The following is a 7,906-nucleotide window of genomic DNA, read 5'->3' as shown; positions in this document are numbered from 1 at the left end:
TATACATTATACTTCTTTTCCAATTCTTTATATTCTTTTTCTTCTTTCTTCTGAACCTGTATTTATACAGCACTGTTACCCATTTAGAGGTCTATTCCATCTAAATTTGTCCTTATTGTGTATCTGTAATCCTTTTCTGAACAGGACTGCTTATTAAACTGCTAACCACTTCTTAAAAACCTAAGCTGTGGCACTGCTAGGTCAAAAATGGCCCTGCCTGCTTGCTATACCCAGTGCAGCATGGAAGACATCTGTCCAATGTCTCTGAGACTGCTGGGTTGGAGCCATACTCACCAACTTAACTCTTATAATCAGTTGGTCCATGCTGCTACCAAGTAACTTGCAGCACGCTGCCCAGAAACCCAATTCAAGTGCTCAGCCTCCTGAAAGAGCGAGAGTTCATGCTGGTAGAATGTCTCAGCAATTCTCTGTTTTATAACTGCACACCTTTTCTTGATACAATCACTGAATCAGGAAAACCTCTGTAAAAGGAGCTTTGGCACAAAGCGAGCAGGAAAAAATGCAGTTAAACTTTGTTTTTTAATGTCTAGAATTATTTTTCAAGCTCTCTCAGGTTAAATGGATTTAGTTTGTGTGTCAATTTGTTGTAGGAGGATACTTGTTCATTTCCCAGCCACCTAGACTCCCAAAACAACCATTCGGATACTATATTATTTAAATCACTGCTTGATCCATAAGTTCTAGCTTCCTATTGACTAACTCTTACATCTTAATTCAATCCATATCCATTAATCTGTCCATCACCACAATGTTGTAGACTACCAGCAAAGTTTCAGTGCCTCTGTCTCTGGTGGACAACTCCATGGCTTCTCTGTGACTCTGTCTTCTTTCTCCCAGCATTCAGTCTAGTTTTTTCCACCTAGCTGTGTTCTACCCAATCAGATCAAGGCAGTTTCTTTATTAACCAATGGTATTAACAGCATATAGAAGGTAATACCACATCACATATGTTTGGGGAAAATGTGTGTTAAAATGTGTATAAATGGTGTGGCCTCATGTGAGGGCTTTCTGACTGTTTTGAATGTCTGAGTTCACATGTCCTGTCTGAGTCTCTTGCTAAATGCATATGGTTTAAAATCTGTAAGGCTTTTTACTCCAACTCTGTAAAACATCACATGGTCTGTTACTACCTTACAATATATGGGCAGGAGCCATCTTGGCTAAGGGCAAAGACAGTTAGTACAAATGACCCAGCCGCCATCTTTACTAAGGGTGGTCATGTGGAAAACTGTCACTTTTAGCAAGGGCAAGCTTAAGTCTTAACATTTGTCCATTTGTCTGACCTAACAAATTGTTATTTAACACCTACTTAACAACACACATATTATATATATATATGTGTGTGTGTGTGTATGTATATATACATATACATATAGACACACATATACATACATACACACATACATACATATATGAGTGTATGGATCTATACATGTATAGAACTTGAATTTAACTTTATATGTGTAAATGTGAACCAGCTTTAATTCTCTCTGTGTGTAACTTAAATTCAACTATGCATATGTGTGCATGTTACTAATATAAAAATGTTTTAAACAGCCATTATGAGCTCCTTTAAACAGTCTTAATGAACTCTGTTCATTGTATGTCCTTCTAGACAAAAAAAGACAAGTCTCAAGTATTTTAAATTGTTATGTAATATTATATGATAATAAAAGTGTATGATTAGATATGTTATAACATAGTTCATATATGATTTAACTCTCCTTTAACATATATTCTATGTCAGGATAAATATTTAAGGTTATAACAACCTATTCAGAATGTTAAGGAATGATCAAGTTCTTTCATTTTTATAATGCTAAGTACTGACATAATCAGTTCCAGTGACAATGGTTTACCTGGCCCCTTATGTTTCCAGAGGTAAACTTAAAGAAAATAACTAAAAATCAAATTTATCTACTCAGATATAACCAATATATACAGAGAACTGCAGAATCTGACATTTAAAATATTTACTTCGAAAGACTTTTTGTGATGGGCAGACATGCCAACTCCTGGCATTTGCCCTATTTCCTCCCAAGAGTACAGATGGGAACAGAAGAACCTCCACTCCAAACTTACTTTAAAAGTGGCAGCACAAGTCACTGAGAAAACCTACTTTTCACCTTAACTGTTACAAAGATCCTCTTCACATCATGGACAACAGGACACTGAACAATCAACTGCCTCAAATTTCCTAGACAAAGGAGGCTAGACATCCCATGAGTACTTACTCCAGAGACTTATGAGAGCTTCTTGAGCCTTACTGGCCTACCTGTCCCAGCTAGAAGATGGATGTTTCCCTGAGATCTCCGCCTTCAATGACTATGAAGGTCCCTGGGGTGGCTGTTTATGACACCAAGCAAGTAATTCTCTTCCGTTTTCAATTGATAAACCAGGTAGAATTTATCCTTCTCAAAATTCTGATGTAATCTAGACTAGACTACTGGTAGCTTTGCAAATTTGGCAGCAGCAACCAGGTTTCAAGCTGCTTTCTAGGTTCCCTATGAAGGGTTCAGGATACAAGCCTCCCTCTCCTAGAGCCAATACTAAGTCTATATAGAGTTAATCATGCTGCCCAATTCAAACAAGAGAGATAAACTCAATAAACAAATATCAGTGCAACTTACTAACATTCCTCTGGTTAAATTAACTGACTTTGTAGCAACTACCTTCAACAACCAAACATCGGTGTCTCTTGAGTGTTAAGGTGATGTCATAATGGTGAGAAAGATACAGGTACATTAAGGTTCACTAATGTAAAGACAAAAAAAAAATATTAAGATAACTCACCTTTTCATCTGTGAGGTCCATGGATCCCTGCAAAACAACTGGCTCCAATACTGAGGGGACATAAGAGATGGCAGACCAGAAAAAATTCCCAAGTACTCAGAGCCACAGCAAGGATTGGACCAAGATGCCAAAACACTGCCGGCCTCATTTGAAGGAAGAGATGGGTAGGCGCCAATGCAAAAATATCTCCAATATCCTAAAAAACAACATGTTAACACCAGAACCCAGAGAAACACAACAAGGAGACATGAGCATCCTAACCAAGAAAAAGTAGAAGAAAACGATTTTAAATATAACTTTTTTGGTACTGGCACAAGAACAGATAGCTGGACCAATGGAATGAATTAAATATCTGGATATTAATCACATTCCTATCAACAACTGATTTTGACAAAAAAACTAAATTATGCAATGGAAAAAAGAAAGCATCTTCAAAAAATGGTGCTGGCAAAACTAGATGCAGACATGTAGAAGAATGCAAATAGATTCATACCTATTGTCATGCACAAAACACAAGTTCAAATAGATCAAAGACCTTAAAATGAAACCAGTCACTCTGAAACTCATGGCAAATAAATTGCTAAGTATACATGAATACATTGGCACAGGAGACCACTCCTTGTATATAACACCAATATCAAAAATGCTGAGATCAATAATTAATAAATTTGACCTCATGAAACTGAAAAGCTTCTGTAAAGCAAAAGTCACAGTCAACAAGACACAACCTATAGAATGGGAAAAAATTTTTCACCAACCCCATTTCTGACAAATGTGCTGATCTCCAAAATATAAAAACAACTCAAAATACTAGATTTGAAAGTATCAAATAATCCAATTAAAAATGGAGAACAGACCAAAACAGAGAATTCTCAATAGTGAAATCTCAAATGGCTAAACTGCTCAGCATCAGGAAAATGCAAATCAAAACAACTCTGAGATTCCATCTTACACTTGTCAAATTGACTAAGATAAAAAAAAATAGTGAAAGCATATCCTGGAAAAGATGTGGAATCAAAGAAATAGTCCTCCATTGCTGTTGAAAGTATAACCTTATATTGCCATTTTGGAAATCAGTATAGCAGTTTCTCAGAAAGTTGAAAGGCTATCTACCTCAAGATTCAGCAACACAACACCACTGTAGGGCATATACCCAAAGGAATCCCACTCATACTATAAGGATATTTGCTCAACTATGTTCAAGCAGCATTATTTATAATAGGCAGAATCTGGAAATAACCTAGATGCCTCTCATCTGAAGAATGGATAAAGAAAATGTAGTATGTTTACACACTGGACTGTTGCTCAGTGTAAAATCCAATCACATCTGGAAATTTGCTGGCAAACAAATGGAACTCGAAAAAACCATCCTTAGTAAAGTTACCAAAACAAAGACAAACATGGGATGTACTCAGTTATAAGTGAATATTAGGCATAAAGCAACGGATAACCAGACTGTACTCCACAGCCCCAGGGAATACATGAAACAAGGAGAAGCCTAAGAAGTACATACATGTATTCCCTCAGGAAGGAGACTCAACAAAATTTCCTTAGTATATTTGAAGCTTGATGGGTGTTGGAAGGGTGGTAGGGCAATAGGGAGGGAAAAGGAAAGTAGGGTAGAGAACAAGAGGTATCTGTAGGGTCTAGTTTGGTGAAGAACAGAAAGCAAGAGCAAAGAAAGAGATACCATGAAAGAGGGAGCCATTATGGGGTTTTTAGGTAACCAGACACTAGAAAAAATTCTCAGAAGGGACACAGCTAAGAATTTAGCAATAATAGAGAGAGTACCTTCCTCTGTAGTCAGATTCATGACTACCTTAATGTTATCATAGATCCTTCATCCAGGAACTGATTGAAGCAGATGCAGAAATCCACAGCTAAGCACTGGGATGAACTCCTGGAGTCCAGTCGTAGAGAGGGAAGAATGATATTATGCCCAAAGGGGCCACCACCATTCTAGAGAAACCCACAGAAACAGCTCACCTGAATAAGTGGGAGCTCACTGACTCCAGACTCACTGTTGGGTAGCCTTCCTAACACCAAACTAGGCCCTCTGTGTCTATGTGATAGTTGTGTGGCATGGGCAGTTAATGTGACCACTAACGGTGGAACCAGTATTTATCCCTAGTGCATGAAATGGCTCTTTGAAAGCCATGCCCTGTAGAGGGATATGTGGTTCATTGTAGATAAAGGTGGAAGGGCCATGGTCCCGCCCAAGTGATGTGACAGGTTTTTTGACTCCCCATGAAAGGCCTCACCCAGTCTAAGGAGTGGATGGGGTCTGGACTGCGGAGAAGGTGAGTGGAGGGGGAGAACGGGAGTGAGAGAGAACTGGGGTTGGAATGTAAATAAAGCTTGTGAAAAAAAATTAGTACATACTAGTAAGAAATGTTGTAAAATATAAAAATGAGATAATTCAAGTTTGAGAGCGAGTTAGAAAGAAGAAGCCCTATGCTATTGGCTAAGTTTTTATGATTAATAATAAGGCTCTGTATCGTTATTAATGATACAGCAGTCCACTGAAAAATCAGCCACCTACAATGCTTTGATATTGAATATGGACATGCAGAATCTGAAGTTTTCCCAGCTAGTTTTCAGTCTTGCTTTGGTCCAGAATATCTTCACTATACTTACATTTTCCTTATTGAAATTGTAATGTATATCATGTTTCTTTTTTGTTTTTTCTATAAACTTATTTATTTCAGTATTTAATATTTTTAAAAATTTTAATTACTTTATAATTTATACTATTCAAAATTTCCACTTCCTCCCTTCCTCCCACTTCCCTTCCATTCCCCCACTCACCCTCCTGCCTCCTGTTCCAGTCCTAAGAGAGGGCAGGTTACCCTGTCCTATGGGAAGTCCAAGAACCTTCCCCCTCCATCCAGTCTTAGGAAAGTATGCATCCAAATAGAATAGGATCCCAAAAAGCCAGTACATGCTATAGAGACAAATCCCAGTGCAATTATCATTGGTTTCTCAGTCTGCCCCAATTGTCAGCCACATTCTGAGGGCCCAGTTTGATCCCATGCTCATTAGGTCTCAGTCCAACTGGATTTGGTGAGCTTCCATTAGCTCAGGCACACTGTCTCAGTGGGTGGACCAACCCCTCGTGATTATGACTTCCTTGCTCATTTTCTGCCTCCTTCTGCTCTTCAATTGCTCTGATATGGGTCTCTGTCTCTATCTCAATCTGTCACTGGATGAAGGTTCTATGGTGATATTCAAGATAGTCATCAGTCTGAATATGGAACAAGGCCAGTTCAGGCACCCTCTCCTGGATCCAGTTTCTTAGCTGGGGACATCCCTGTGGATTCCTGGGAAGCCCTCTAGAGCCAAGCCTCTTGCTGACCCCAAAAGGGCTCCCTTAATTAAGATATCTTCTTCCCTGTGCCCATATTCATCTTCCTCCCCCCATTCCCAAAGTATCACAAAGATCTTCTCATTCAGTCTTCCTTCCCCCAAATCATCCCATTATCTCAGCCTCCAACACCATTACATAGTACCTGAAAACTTATCAGTTGAGTAGGTTAGGGAAACAGTTAACCTAACTAAGGGCCTTCACCACTTCTTCCTCTCTGACTAATCCAATTCTGCATTCTCATCACTAGTACTGAAAAAAAAAACTGCTTCTGTATTCCTTCCCCAGCCTTTGCATGTCTCCTGTGAATTGCACAGACCTCTCTCTCCCAACTTCCTTTCATGGCTCTGCTTTATGCCTGCCCCAAATTACAGCAGGCACCCCTGCTAACTCCAAAACCACTCCTGACAGGGAACAAGATAGTATAACTATGTAGAATCATCTCTTCCTCTGTTTCTTTGATCCCTATTTCCCCATTATCATCCCTGGATCTTAAGAGAGTACCTGCTGTGGTCTCTCTTTCATCTCTGGCCCATTATCAAAGGATCACAAAGATCTTCTCCTCCCACTTTTCTACACCAACTCATCTCTTTATCACAGCATGCAACATCAGCAGGGATTACCTGTGAATGAGTAACTGAGTAGGGCATGGAAAGAGAGGAAACAGAAACATGAAAGGAAAACAGATAACTAACAAAGACAAAACCAGAAATCAGCAATAGGTCTGTAATCATTCCAAACCCAGATGCCTGGATAGCAGCATAAAAAGACAGACAATAGGGAAGTAGAAAAAGACAAGATCTCCTTAGTAAATTGGGAGCATGGGGACCATGGTAGAGGGTTGATGGGGAGGGTAGAGACAGGGAGGGGAGCAGAGAAAAATGCAGAGCTCAATAAAATCAACTTAAAAAAATAGACAATGACAGTGAGGGGACTATGTCCCTACTGGAGACGATCAACCCTATCAACGTAGTCCCTGAATACTTCAGCATTGCTCAAGCACAGGAAAGATGCATAACTGCCTATATGAAGATGAGAGAGATGAGAGAGATTCTTAAGGAGAAAATGAATCTATCCTTTGAAGAAATCCAGGGAAACAGAAACAAACCATCTAGATAAATGAATGAATCTGTTCAGGAATCAGAAAAAGAAGTAGAACAATAAAGAAAACACAATCTGGGGAAATGATGGAATTGAAAAAAATTACAGGTTCAAATAAGAACTACAGAAATAAGCTAGGCTAAGAGAAAACAAAAGATGGAAGAGAGAATATCAGATATTGATGATACAGTAGAGGACAAGAATACATGAGGCAAAGAAAATCTTAAATCTAAAACTCCTGACACAAAACTTAAAGAACATCTGGGACACCATGAACAGTGTCTTAAGAATAATAGGAATAGAGGAAGAAGAATCCCAGCTCAAAATCCCAGAAAAATCTATCAAAAAAATCATAGAGAAAAAAATTCATAACCTAAAAAAGAAGTTGTCTATAAAAGTACAAGAAATATACAAAACACAAAATAGTTGTGTCAGAAAATAAAGTCCCCTTGGTATATAAGTATGAAATCATTAAACATAAAGAATACAGAAAATCTGTTAAAACTTTATGGGAAAATGGTGGGATAAGAGATAAAACAAAACATTGCAAATACACCTGACTTCTTAAAGCTGAATCTAAAACAAAGAAAATCTTGGATACATGTGCTGTAAACTCTAATAAACCAT

This window comes from Microtus oregoni, unplaced genomic scaffold (genome assembly GCF_018167655.1).
Source record: "Microtus oregoni isolate MIOR12 unplaced genomic scaffold, Mior012 000000F_ref0000247, whole genome shotgun sequence".
NCBI classification, from domain to species: Eukaryota; Metazoa; Chordata; class Mammalia; order Rodentia; family Cricetidae; genus Microtus; species Microtus oregoni.
The sequence above is the reverse complement of the archived record's forward strand: the minus strand, read 5'-3'. Positions refer to the sequence as shown.